This window comes from Aotus nancymaae, unplaced genomic scaffold (assembly GCF_030222135.1).
Source record: "Aotus nancymaae isolate 86718 unplaced genomic scaffold, 86718_ANA_hifiasm-v0.15.2.pri h1tg000028l, whole genome shotgun sequence".
Classification (NCBI taxonomy): Eukaryota; Metazoa; Chordata; class Mammalia; order Primates; family Aotidae; genus Aotus; species Aotus nancymaae.
The window spans coordinates 6,080,719-6,095,547 of NW_026988441.1; positions in this window are offsets into that span (position 1 = coordinate 6,080,719).

Sequence of the window (14,829 nt, forward strand, 5' to 3'; positions counted from 1 at the left end):
CATTTCAAAACCAAACATGTTTTGACTTCCCAGCAGTCCCCCAAAGTCTTATTTCAGCATTAACCCAAAAGTCCAAAGTCTCATCTGAGACAAGGCAAGTCCCTTCCACCTATGAGCCTGTAAAATCATAGGCAAGGTAGTTACTTCCTAGATACAATGAGGGTACAGTTATTGGATAAATACAGCTATTTCAAATGGGAGAAATTGGCCAAAACAAAGGGGTTACAGGGACGATGCAAGTCCAAAATCTAGCAGGGCAGCCACATTGTAAAGCTCCAAAAGGATGTCCTCTGATTACAGGTCTCACCTCCAGGTCATGCTGATGCAAGAGCTGGGTTCCCATGGTCTTGGGTAGCTCCACCTCTGTGGCTTTGCAGGGCACAGCCTCCCTCCTGGCTGTTTTAATGGACTGGCATTGAGTGTCTGCAACTTTTCCGGGCATATGGTGCAAGCTGTCAGTGGATCTACCATTCTGGGGTCTGAAGGACAGTGGCCCTCTTCTCACAACTCCACTAGGCAGTGCCCCAGTAGGAACTCTGCGTGAGGGCTCCAACCCCACATTTCCCTTCTGCATTGCCTTATCAGAGGTTCTTCACCCCTGCAGCAAACTTTTGCCTGGGCATCCAGGTGTTTCCATACATCTGAAATCTAGGTGGAGGTTCCCAAACCTCAATTCTTGACTTCTGTGCACCTGCAGGCTCAATACCACGTGGAAGCTGCCAAGGCTCGGGGCTTCCACCCTCTGAAGCCACAGCTCGAGCTGTACATTGACCCATTTCAGCCACAGCTGGAGTGAGACCTGGCACTGAGTCCCTAGGCTACACACAGCAAGGGGACCCTGGGCCTGGCCCATGAAACCACTTTTTCCTCCTAGGCCTCTGGGCCTGTGATGGGAGGGGCTGCCATGAAGGTCTCTGACATGGCCTGGAGACATTGTCCCCATGGTCTTGAGGACAGGCTCCTTGCTACTCATGCAGATTTCTGTAGCTGGCTTGAATTTCTCCTCAAAAAATTCGTTTTTCTTTTCTACTGCATCATCAGGCTGCAAATTTTCTGAACTTTTATGCTGTTTCCCTGTTAAAACGGAATGCTTTTAACAACACCCAAGTCACCTTTTGAATGCTTTGCTGCTTAGAAATTTCTTCTGCCAGATACCCTAAATCATCTCTCTCAAGTTTAAAGTTCCACAAATCTCTAGGGCAGGAGCAAAATGCTGCTAGTCTCTTTGCTAAAATATAACAAGAGTCATCTTAGCTCCAGTACCCAACAAGTTCTTCATCTCCATCTGAGACCATCTCAGCCTGGACCTTGTTCGTATCAGCATGTTTGTCAAAGCCATTCAGTAAGTCTCTAGGAAGTTCCAAACTTTCCCACATTTTCCTGTTTTCTTCTGAGCCCTCCAAACCATCCAACCTCTGCCTGTTACCCACTTCCAAAGTTGCTTCCACATTTTCAGATATCTTCTCAGCAACACCCCACTCTACTGGTGCCAGTTTACTGTATTCGTTTTCATGCTGTTAATAGACATACATACCCGAAACTGGGAACAAAAAGAGGTGTAATTGGACTTAACAGTTCCACATGGCTGAGGAGGGTCCCAGAATCATGGCGGGAGGCAAAAAGCACTTCTTCTTTTTTTGTTTTTTTGAGAAGGAGTTTTGCTCTGTTGCAGGCTGGAGTGCAGTGGCGCAATCTCAGCTCACTGCAACCTCTGCCTCCCCGATTCAAGCGATTCTCCTGCCTCAGTCTCCTGAGTAGCTGGGACTACAGGTGCGCACCACCATGCACGGCTAATGTTTTGTATTTTTAGTAGAGATGGGGTTTTACCATGTTGGCCAGGCTGGTTTTGAGCCCTTGACCTCTAGTGATTAACCTAACTTGGCCTCCCAAAGTGCTAGGATTACAGGCGTGAGCCACCGCACCCGGCCTCCATATGATTTCTTTGGCTGCTGTCAGTGTCGGCAATGTCTGAGTTACTCTGTGGCTTCGGCTTCAGTTGTTTGTGGAGACTGTGGTGAGCCTTTCTGGGGACTGGGGCTCTGGGGGTCCAATCCTCAGGCCACTGGGTGGCACCCACAGGCACTAGCTGTGGTGACAGTGGGCCCCTGGCAGAGCAGTCAGACCCCAAGTGGCTCACATGGGCATCTGGGGTGGCGGCAGCCGGCACCAGTCTTGGTGGTGGTGGAGGCCCCTGGTGGGATGCAAAGGCACTGGGTTTTGGGTCTTCAGGTAGCACAAGCAGATGTGCCATGACCCTGCTTCTGGAGGGGACAGGGTCGCTGTCAGAGGCCCTGGGCAGGCAACTCTCAGGCACTGGGGAGCACACACTCCAGCTTCCTATGTCCTGGGGGCAGCTTCCCCGATGTGCTGCACAGCCTGTTCACCAAGGTGTCGGGCACTGCATGGGCTCGGGTTCCAGGAACATGGCCACGCTGCTGAGTCCAGCTGGTGTTGCCACACTGCCTCCCTCTGAGTGGAAGTGGGGGTTGTTGGTGGGGCCCCAGGGATGTGGAGAGGCAGGGGATATTGGGCCCCGGAGCAGGATGTGGTTTGGTGTGAAAATGGTGCTGTGCTGCAGCAGCTTAGGTCCTAGGGCACGGGTGGGAGCAGGGTGAGTTCCTTCTCTGGGACAATGTAATGTCATGGACTCCAGGCAGCCCCTATACTAGGCTCAGAACTTGCAGGCCGGGCATGCCTGTAATCTCAGCACTTTGAGAGACCAAGGTGAGTGGATCATGAGGTCAGAAGTTCAAGACCAGCCTGGCCAAGATGATGAAACCCCGTCTCTACTAAAAATACAAAAATTAGCTGTGCTCGGTGCAGGTGCCTATAATCCCAGCTACTCGGGAGGCTGAGGCAGGAGAATCGCTTGAACCCGGTGAGGTGGAGGCTGCTGTGAGCTGAGATCATGCCATTGCACTCCAGCCTGGGCGACAGAGTGAGTGAGACTCTGTCTCAAAACAAACAAACAAACAAAAACTTGCAAAGGCCAGGGCTCTCCTGTGGTAGGATTGCAGGTGTCTGTGGTGGGAATGTGGATTGTTGGGGATCTCTTGATTCCCTCATCCCCCTCCCACCATGGGAAATCCTTCCTGGCTCCTAACTGGTTCCAGGATAGCTGCTTGGCTTCCTTTTTTTTTTTTTTTTGAGATGGAGTCTGGCTCTGTTGTGCAGGCTGGAGTGCAGTGGCATGATCTCGGCTCACTGAAACCTCTGCTTCTCAGGTTCAAGCGATTCTCCAGATTCAACCTCCTGACTCGGGTTACAGGCATGTGTCACCATGCCAGCCTAATTTTTGTATTTTTAGTAGAGATGGGGTTTCACCATGTTGATCAGGCTGGTCTTGAACTCCTGACCTCAGGTGATCTGCCCGCCTCAGCCTCTCAAAGTGCTGCGATTACAGGTGTGAGCCACCGAGCCCGGCCTCGTGGTCATCTTACAAGATACAGGAAGTTCCTGCCTCCCTGTTTGCCAGGCTTTCATTTCTGTCTGCTGAGATCTCAGAGCCTGCCCAAGAGCAGGGAAGCCAAGCACCCAATCATCGCCCTGCCCCTATCTGACTATGTAGCTAAGAGGGTAACAGTGCCACGTACCACATAGATGTTCCTGTCTCCTCGCATGGGCATAGGAACCCATCACCGATGACTAATGAAACCGTATAATAAAGCATCTCTGGGGAGGGCTTAGGACTGTTAAAAAAAAATATATATATATATACAGGAAGTTGTGTCCTTCTGAGAGAGCACCACCCCTGCAGTGGCCTGGTGCCTGGTTTGCAACACCAAATAGGTCTCTCTACAATGTGTCGTGTGAGGCTGGAGTAAGACAATAGGGATATTATGCAGCGTGGGCATCCACATGCTAGACAGTTACATGCATCTCCCAGGTGCAGAGAATGTTCTCCCATATCAGCCCCCAAAGGAGGCTGCCTGCTTCCATCCAGTCCTGTGTTTCTCCTCGTGGTAGAAACACAGGTGGGCCCCTGAAAGATGGCACACATGTGTCAATGCACGGGACTATCGGGTCCGGCTTCTGGAAGGGAACATCCAGGCAGCTTGTAGCTCAGCCCATTGGCTACTATGTCCTTTGCCTGTATCAAGCCAGACACTCTCAGTGGATGGCTGGATACAGGTGCAAAGATTGCCTCAGGACGTGCCATCCGTGCACCAGGCCTGGTCAGGAATTGGGCCCTTTCCCTCTTGTATGAAGGAGGGATGCTCAGCACCTCTGTCAAAGACTGTCCTTCAGCTGTCACACATGTGACAGGGCTAGGCACCAATTGGAGCCCTGTGCTAGTTTTTTTTTTTTTTTTTTCTGAGATGGAGTTTCGCTCTTGTTGCCCAGGCTGGAGTACCATGGTGCGATCTCGGCTCACTGCAACCTCTGCCTTCTGGGTTCAAGCGATTCTCCTGCCTCAGCCTCCCAAGTAGCTGGGACTACAGGCATGTGCCACCACGCCCAGCTAATTTTTGTATTTTTTTTTTTAGTAGAGACCATGTTGGCCAGGCTGGTCTCGAACTCCCGACCTCAGGTGATCCACTTGCCTTGGCCTCCCAAGTGCTGGTATCACAGGCATAAGGCACTACGCCCAGCAGCCCTGTGCTAGTTAATGTGCTCTTCTGTTGCAGGCGTGCGCACCATTTGGCCACATTCTGTGTCTGGGCCTTCCTAGGCTTTGGTTTCCGGAAGGTGTCCTTCAGCTAACTTACCATGGGGTACTGGGTATGTACCAGCATGGGGACCTATTTGTAACGTCTTCCACTTGCTGTAAGGCACATGATGTAGTGCAGAATTGTTGCTGCATGACACTATAATCTAACTTCAGTCTCTTTCCACAGCTGGGACCAGAATCCTAAAGGCACAAGTTTATGTCCTTGTCTTTGCCACCGGTCCCAGTTGGCCCCCTTTTTAACTAAGTGGTACAGTGGCCTAAGGAGTGGAGCCAAATGGGAAATAAAAGGACAGCAATGCCCTAGAGGAACGAGGAAGGTTTGCAACTGCTTTGGTGGTGTAGGATGCGGGTGGGCCTGCAGTATATTTATCATGGCAAATTGAACCCCATTAGACTTACCCAACCAGATGACACCAAGTATTTGACTTGATAAGCCTGGCCCCCGATTTTACCTGGTTTGACCGCCCATCCTCTGTTAACCAAGTGAGACAGCAAGGTGAGGGCTACGGTTTGTAAACTAGAAAAAGACTCAGAAGTAGGCCGGGCATGGTGGTCACACCTGTAATCGCAACACTTTGGGAGGCCGAGGTGGGTGGATCACCTGAGGTCAGGAGTTTGAGACCAGCCTGACCAACATAAAGAAACCCCCGTCTCTACTAAAAATACAAAAATTAGCTGGTCATAGTGGCGCATGCCTGTAATCTCAGCTACTGGGGAGACTGAGGCAGGAGACTCGTTTGAACCTGGGAGGTGGAGGTTGTGGTGAGCCAAGATTGTGCCATTGCACTCCAGCCTGGGCAACAAGAGCAAGACTCCACCTCAAAAAAAAAAAAAAAAAACTCAGAGGTTAGCATGACATCATCAATGTAACAGAAGCATGTACCCCTCTAAGGTGGTCCATCTACTGAGGTGTGTGACCACAAGGCATTGACACATAGTGACGCTACGGAAATATCCCCGCTGCAAGACAGTAAAGGTCTATTATTCTTCCCAGGTGGTAAGGTTAGGCTTTGTGATCTCCGTAATCCCCAGCGGCGGGGGAGAGACCAGGTGGAGGTAATTGAGTCATAGGGGCAGTTTCCCCAGTCTGTTCTCGTGGTAGTGAGATCTCGCGAGATCTGATGGTTATATAAGGGGTTCTTCCGCCTTCGCTGGGCCTCGTCAAGATGGTGATTTGCTTCCGGTTTGTTTTCTGCCATGATCGTAAGCTTCCTAAGGCGTTCCGCAGCCATGCTGAACTGTGAGTTAATTAAACGTCTTTCCTTTATGAATTACCCAGTTTTGGGTAGTTCTTCATAGCAGCATGAAAATTGACTCATATACCAGGTGAATGCAATTACAAAATGAGGCGTGCCCCGTCCCTCTCCTGTCCTATTATCAGAAAGGAGACCGTGTGGGAACGGCTGCATACATTAGGGGGACCACTTTATTTAATCCCCAGTAATCTGTCATTCTCCATGTCCCATCAGGCATCCACATGGGCCATGCAGGGTTTGTTTGGACTGTTCACTGGTCTTTTTTTTTTTTGAGACCAAGTCTTGCTCTGTTGCCCAGGCTGGAGTGCAGTGGCGCCATCTTGGCTCACTGCACCTCCACCTCCTGGGTTAAAGCGATTCTCCTGCTTCAGCCTCCTGAGTATCTGGGATTACAGACGCCTGCCACCAGGACCAGCTAATTTTTGTGTTTTTAAGAGACGAGGTTTCACCACGTTGGCCAGGCTGGTCTCCAACTCCTGACCTTGTGATCCGCCCACCTTGGTCACTGCGCCCGGCCTGTTCACTGGTCTTAAATCTTCGCAGACTTATTCCTTTTCAGTCCCCATGACCTCATCAGCACCTCCTGGAAGGCGTTGTTTCAATGCTGCTTTTCACAGAGGGACTGGCAGCTCTGCTGGTCCCTGTTTCCCATGCTCCTTGATCACACGCTTCACCGTGGTCCTAACGCTCAGTTGGAATTTGGAGGGTCAAGCCTGATGAGACAGCCATTCCCCAAGATGTACCCTGGGATGGAAGCTCTGTGTACTAACTAGGGTTTGGGCGGCAGTCTCCTAACTTGCCTCAACCTGACTTTCACGGGCCCCTCAGGAGGCTAAGGCAGGAGCATCACTTGAACCTGGGAGGTGAAGGTTGTGGTGAGCTGAGATCATGCCATTGCACTCCAGCCTGGGCGATAGAGTGAGACTGTCTCAAAAAAACAAAAAAACAAGAATGCACAGACGGCGTTTGCTCTTATGGGATCCTGAGCCCTTAGCCTTTGTCCTAGTCTAAAGGGGTTGGCACCTGCATCCCTATGTGGGAGGCGCAGTGGGCTGAGTCTGAGGCCTCTTACGGAAGCGCTGTGTTGGCTGGAGCTTCTGCCACAGGCCGACCAGAACAGCACTGGGCTGTTGATCTATTTTCACAGTAGGCATTCCCACCACTAGCTAGTCACACCACATTGCCGTTATAGGCCACAGAAACTACGCATGTCACCACATACGAGAGTGCATTCAGCTCCAGTATTCCTGGGGCAAACACAGCCTGTGCATTCTTGTTTTTTGCTTGTTTTTTTTTGAGACAGTCTCACTCTGTCACCCAGGCTGGAGTGCAATGGCGTGATCTCGGCTCACTGCAGCCTTTGCCTCCCAGGTTCAGGTGATGCTCCTGCCTTAGCCTCCTGAGTAGCTGGGATTGCAGGTGCCTGCCACCACACCCAGCAAATTTTTGTATTCTTAGTAGAGACAGGGTTTCACCGTGTTGGCCAGGCTGGTTTTGAACTCTTGACCTTGTGATCCGCTTGCCTCGGCTTCCAAAAGTGCTGGGATTACAGGCATATGCCACCGTGCCCAGCCAGCCTGTGCATCTTAGGTGACCAATATATAGCTAGCTCTGTATGTGGCCACCGGTCTCCAGACACCCAGCCACTGTTGCTTTTACCAGGATCCTGGGCCCTTAACCTTTGTCCTAGTCTAAAGGGGTTGGCACCTGCAACCCTATGCGGGACATGGAATAACAGAGCCGTCAGAGGGGTCCCCTGATGGCCCCTTGGCTGTTTTTCCTTCGGCTCCCCCCAACCTTTTTTTTTTTTGGCAGAATCTCAGTCTGTCACGCAGGCTGGAGTGCAATGGTACAATCTCTGCCCACTGCAACCTCCGCCTCCTGGGTTCAAGCAATTCTCCTGCCTCAGCCTCCTGAGTAGCTGAGACTACAGGTGCATGCCACCATGCCCGGCTAATTTTTGTATTTTTAGTAGAGATGGTTTCACCACGTTGGCCAGGCTGGTCTTGAATTCCTGACCTTGTGATCTACCCACCTCAGCCTCGCAAAGTGCTGGGATTCCAGGCGTGAGCCACCATGCCTGCGGCTCCCTTGTTTTTATCCCAGCATGGTACACACCTCTCCTATGCAGTTTTTTTTTTTTTTTTTTGAGACGGAGTTTTGCTCTTATTGCCCAGGCTGGAGTGCAGAGTGCAATGGCGTGATCTCAGCTCACTGCAACCTCTGTCTCCCAGGTTCAAGGGATTCTCCTGCCTCAGCCTCCTGAGTAGCTGGGATTACAGGCGTGTATCACCATGCCCGGCTAGTCCTATGCAGTTTCTGTTTCTCCTAAGCAGTGGCGCCTTGGGCCGCCTGAGACACTGGCTGTCCTACCAAGGGACTTGAGATAGAGGCTAGCGTGCCACGCCCTTGGTTGTGTGCCTTTTGTAAGATGGTGTTTCTCATGCCAGCAGCGAAAAGCCCATTGTCAGGACCTCAGTAATGCTTAGCATAGATAGCAAGCGTCGCCCCTAATTCCCAGAGGATGCCCCTCAATCCCTCCCTCATTGGGCCAGGCTGCCTTGCAGCTCGCAGCCACCCAGCTGAGGAGGGGTGGCCTGATCCTCACTGTTGGTGCCATCAAGGCAGTGCCTCAGGGCTGGATGTTGGTGATGGACGCCATTTTACTCATCTCTGTTATTCCATGTCCCATAGAGAAGCCACCTTGTGATCAACTGTCTCCCGTTCTGCCTGAAACTACTTCCCAATTCCACAGCCCTGGCTTGGGAAACCTTGACTCCAGGTCTCTTCTTCAGCCTCTTGAACCTCAGGTGATCTGCCCTTCTTGGCCTCCCAGAGTGCTGGGAAGTGTGAATGGAGTTTCACTCTTGTAGCCCAGGCTGGAGTGCAGTGGGGCAATCTTGGCTCACTGCAACCTCCGCCTCCAGACTTCAAGAGATGCTCTTGCCTCGGCCTCCCGAGTAGCTAGCTGTTAGGTGTAGCTAAAGTGAGCTGCCTAAGCTATGGCAGCTGCGGTTGGCTGGCCACTCCAGACTGTGCTCTGAGCAGCCACGGGGCCCGAGCTCACAGCGCAGGTGAAGGTGCGTCCACTACAAAATGAGCACTGGGGTGTCTTCCCGGCAGGGGCAAGTCTTGTGGGGCGGCCCCTGCAGATGTGGTTGTTTGGCTTTCATCTTGGGGGTGCCTGGCAAATGTGCAGAGAGGACGGGAACCTCTATGAGCTCTCCATGGGGTCCCAGGACTTGGAGTCCCAGGATGATTTAGTCATGAGGGCGCTGACTCATTGACAGAGCAGCCAGCAGCTCTTCAAATGGACCGAGTACCCGACAAGCCGGGGTCTCTCCATTTTTCCTCCCACACCCGCAGGTGGGACAGTTTGACATTTCAGCCTGAGCTAATTAGGCATCTGTTCCTAGTCACAGCTCATCTTGTAATAGACGCACCTTCACCTGCGCCGTGAGCGCGGCCCCCGTGGCTGCTCAGAGCACAGTCTGGAGTGGCCAGCCAACCGCAGCTGCCACCGCTCAGGCGTCTCACCTTTGCTTAATTACATCCACCGCCTGCAGTACCTCTTCCAGACCTTTCTGGGTTTTTTTTTCCTTTTTGAAATGGAGTCTTGCTCTTGTTGCCCAGGCTGGAGTGCAGTGGCGTGATCTCGGCTCATTGCAACCTCCAATTCCTGGGTTCAAGAGATTCTCCTGCTTCAGCTTCCAAAGTAGCTGGGATTACAGGCGCCCACCACCACGCCCGACTAATTTCATAGTTTTAGTAGAGACGGGGTTTCACCATGTTAGTCAGGCTGGTGTTGAACTCCTGACCTCAGGTGATCCAACTGCCTCAGCCTCCCAAAGTGCTGGGATTACAGGCATGTGCCACCACACCCAGCCTAGACCTTTCAGTGCTTTGGGGGCATCTTTGTACCCATGCCTAGAGCCCCATCCATCAAGGACAGTAGCTTTTGGGCACCACACAGACGTGGACAGCCAGCCCAAGATTCCCCCGTGGATTTCCTCCTCTCCAACCCCATCGACTCTGTGTGCACAGGATTTTCTCCGACCTTATCGTGCCAGATGCCTGTTAACTTGAGTATCCATGACACCAGGTTCAAGAAGAGACCCGGAGCCAGCACACAAAACATAGGGCTTATTTGCGGGAACTTGCAGGGTGGGCCAGTGGTGGTGGGCTGGACAGGAGAACCACGACCACTTGCAAAAAGCATGCAGTTCAGCCTGGGTGCGGTGGCTCACGCTGTAAACCCAACACTTTGGGAGGCCGAGCTGGGCAGATCACTTGAGGTCAGGAGTTCAAGAACAGCCTGATCAACGTGGTGAAACCCCATCTCCACTAATAATTTAGCCGGGTGTGGTGGCAGGCGCCTGCAATCCCAGCTACTCAGGAGGCTGAGGCTGGAGAATTGCTTGAACCTGGGAGGCGGAGGTTGCGGTGAGCCTAGATCACGCCACTGCACTCCAGCCTGGGCTACAAGAGTGAAACTCCATATAAAAAAAAAAAAAATGCAGTTCCTAGGGTACTCTCACTTGGCATCCTCCTCGCTAGCAAGCTCCACGTGGCAACCCTCGTTCTCAGGGTGGAATTAAGTTATTGCTGTCAGGTGTATCTGCCTGAAGCGTGGGCTTAAGGAAGGTTATTGCCATCAGCTGTGTCTGCCAGGCACTCCCAAGCTCCCTTTTGTCCAGAGGCCTGAGATATTCTGTGACAGCTTTATTGAAATGTGATTCCTACACTGTACAATTAACCTATTTAAAATTTACAATTCAGCTGGGCATGGTGGCTCACTCCTGTAATCCCAGCACTATGGGAGGCCGAGGCGGGCAGATCACCTGAGGTCAGGAGTTTGAGTCCATGCTGGTCAACATGGTGAAACCCCATCTCTACTAAAAATACAAAAATGATCTGGGTGTGGTGGCGCACACCTGTAATCCTAGCTACTTGGGAGGCTGAGGCAGGAGAATCTCTTGAACCCGGGAGGTGGAGGTTGCAGTGAGCCGATACCACACCACTGCACTCCAGCCTGGGCGACAAGAGCAAAACTCCCATCTCAAAAAAAAAAAAAAAGTTTACAATTCAGTGGTATTTAGTATATTCATAGAGCTGCCTCATTTGCCAAATGGCTTTTTAGCATTTAGTGGACTTGATAGAATTTTAAATATGGAACTATCCTTGTGAAATCAATTCTACTTAGGTATAATATCCTTTTGATAAATTCTAGATTCTATTTGCTAATATTTAGCTTGTTCATCGCATCTTTGTAAATGAGGGTTTTTTCCTGCTTTTTATAAATTTTGGCATTAAAGTGATGCTAGCTTCAGAAAGTAAATCGGGGAGCTGGTCATTTTTTCTGTGACCCTAAGCCAGTGCCTGGAAAGCTTGGTGCACAGCTCCTTGGGCCCCCGTCCCCTAGTGATTTTTATGTGGCGAATCTGGATTCAGGTTCATTAATTTGCATTTATCACACTCCCAGGTGATGCTTAGGATTCGTGGCCGCACTTTGACCAGCATAGTGTAATTGACGTTAGAACCATCTGCTTTTTAAAGGTTAAATCACACTCCTCTCTGAACACATCTGGTCCCAGAGCGCATTTCTGCAACAGGTGTCTACTCATCTTTCCAACCGTTTCCATCAATTTTCCTCAAAATTCTCGGATTATTTTTTAGTAATTTACATTTGCTAGACTTTTTTTTTTTTTTTTTTTTTTTGAGGCGAAGTCTCTCTAGGTCTCTAGACTGGAGTGCAATGGCACGATCCCAGCTCACTGCAACCTCTGCCTCCCAGGTTCAAGCAATTCTTCTGCCTCAGCCTCCCGAGTAGCTGGGACTACAGGCACGTGCCACTACGTCCAGCTAGTTTTTGTATTTTTAGTAGAGACGGTTTCACCATGTTGGCCGGGATGGTCTTGATCTCTTGACCTCATGAATTGCCCGTCTTGGCCTCCCAAAGTGCTGGGATTACAGGCATGAACCACCGTGCCCGGCCAGAGAATGGATTTTAATTATCCTCAACACATACAAACACAAATGATAACTATGGTGGTTATAGATACGTTAATTTGACTGCGGTAATCATTACACAGTGTGTACATATATCAAATCATATACCTTGAATATATACAATTTTTGTCAAATATTTTTTATTTTAAAATATACTTTATTAACCATTAAAATTACTTTTATTAAATCCAAAAAGTTTTTGAGCTTCACGTTCTGGGAGCATGAGTACCCGGGTCTTTTTTATTGTGTAGTATTATATTGTATGAATATGCCACTATTTATTTTTGGGCTATTGTGAATAAAGTCACAACAAATATTCTTGTACATATTTTTATGCACATAGACCTGACTTTATGGGTCAGAACAGGCGTTTTTTGTCTTTATGGAGTCTGCCAAACACACGTCTGAAATGGTCACATCACTTTCCGCTCCCGCCAGCAATGGAAGCGTGACAGGATTTGATGAGCTCCGTGGTGTCAGTTTTAGTCCTGGTAGCTGTGCAGTGGCACCTGGCTGTGGCTTCCATTTGCACTTCCACGATGAGTAATGATATCCAGCACTTTTATACGGCTATTGGTCATCTGGATAGCTGCTTTTGTGAAGTATCTGTTCAAGTCTTTCGCCCTTTCATAGTTGGTTTTTTTTCCTTTGTTTTATAGGCATTCTCTCTTTTTTTTTTTTTAGATAGAGTCTTGCTCTGTTGTCCAGGCTGGAGTGCAGTGGTGTGATCTCGGCTCACCACAGCCTCCACCTCATGGGTTCAAGCGAGTCTCCTGCCTCAGCCTCCTGAGTAGCTGGGATTACAGGCGCCCACCACCACACCTGGTTAATTTTTTGTGTTTTTAGTAGAGATGGCGTTTCACCGTGTTAGCCAGGATGGTTCCCCATCTCGTGACCTCGTGATCTGCCCACCTCTGCCTCCCAAAGTTCTAGGATTACAGGTGTGAGCCACTGTGCCTGGCCAGCATTCTTTATATTCTGAATACAAGTCATTTGTCAAATGTGTGCATTACAGATGTGTTCCATCTGCGGCTTACCTATTTACTTTCTGAAAGGTGTCATTTAATTTTTAAAAACTTAATGAACTTGAGTTCTAATTTTCTTATAGTTAGTGCTTTTTTGTGTTCTATTTAAGAAAATGTGCCTTCCCAAAGTCAAAACGGTATTTTCATATGTTTCTTTTGGAAACCCTTTGTTTTACCTTCCACATTTATACCTATGATTCATCTTGAATAAATGCTCATGTGTCATGTGAGGTGGGCTCAAGGGTTATTTCCTGCATAGATATCAATCATTATTCTGGGACTACTTACTGAAGAGACTATCCATTGCCGCTCAATTACAGTGGTACTTCTATTATAAATTAAGTGACCACATAAGCTGGGGTGTATTTATGGGCTCTCTCTTCCATTGATTTATTTATTATCTTTTGCCAACACCACACTCCCTCCCCGCTCCCCCATTCCCCCCTCCCCCATTCCCCGTTCCCCCCCATTTCCCCTTCCCCCGTTCCCCCTCCCCATTCCCCCTTCCCCCTCCCCTATTCCCCCTCCCCCATTCTCCCTTCCCCTGTTCCCCCCATTCCACCTTCCCCTGTTCCCCCTCCACCATTCCCCCTTCCCCTCTCCCCTGTTCCTCCTCCCCTCATGTTAAGCAGTAATTCTTTATCTCTCCCTAGCCGCCCAGTAACCTCCAATACAGTTGGTCTCTATGAATTTGCCTATTGTTAAATATTTCATGTAAATAGGATCATAATATTCATCTTTTTGTGTCTGGCTTATTTCATGTAACATGTTTTCAAGGCTCATCCATGTTATAGCATGTATCTGAATTTCATTCTTTTTTATGGATAATATTTCATTGTAGGATACACCAGAGTTTATTCATCTATTAACCTGTTTGCAGACACATGGATTGTTTTGACCTTTGGCTATCGTGAATGGTGCTGCTATGAAGAGCAGTATACAAGTATCGGTTGAGGGTTTGTTTTTGAGATGGAGTCTTGCTCTGTAGCCCAGGCTGGAGTGCAGTGGCACTATCTCGGCTCACTGCAACCTCCGCCTCCTGGATTCAAGCAATTCTCCTGCCTCAGCCTCCTGAGTAGCTGGGATTACAGGCGCCTGCCACCATGCCCAGCTAATTTTTGTATTTTTAGTAGAGACGGGGTTTCATCGTGTTGGCCAGGCTGGTCTGGAACTCCCGACCTCGTGATCCGCTGGCCTCAGCCTCCCAAAATGCTGGGATTACAGGAGTGAGCCACTGTGCCCAGCCTGAGTTCTTCCTTTCACTTCATGTGTGCATGTACCCAGAAGTGGAACTATTGGATCCAATGGTAATTTTTTTACTTTTTGAAGAACTACCAAGCTGCTTTTCAACCACGGCTGCTCCAGTTTACTTTTTTTTTTTTTTTTTTTTTGAGACAGAGTCTCACTCTGTCACCAGGCACCAGGCTGGAGTGTAGTGGCACAATCTCAGCTCACTGCAACCTCCGCCTCCCAGGTTCAAGCAGTTCTCCTGCCTCAGCCTGCTGAGTAGCTGGGACTACAGGTGCACGCCACCTTGCCCAGCTAATTTTTGTATTTTCAGTAGAGACAGTGTTTCATCGTGTTGGCCAGGCTGGTCTGGAACTCCCGACCTCGTGATCCGCCCACCTCGGCCTCCCGAAGTGCTGGGATTACAGGAGTGAGCCATTGCGCCCGGCCTCTCGTTTACATTCTTATCCGAAATGCATGATGGTTCCAATTTCTCCATGTCCTCACCAGCGATTGTGGTTTCCCATTGATTTTTTTTTTTTTTTTTTTTTTTTGGTAGGTAGCCGTCTTCATGGGTGTGAAATGGTAATTCTGGCCTTGACTTGCCTTTCCCTAGTGATTAGAGATGCTGAGCATCTTT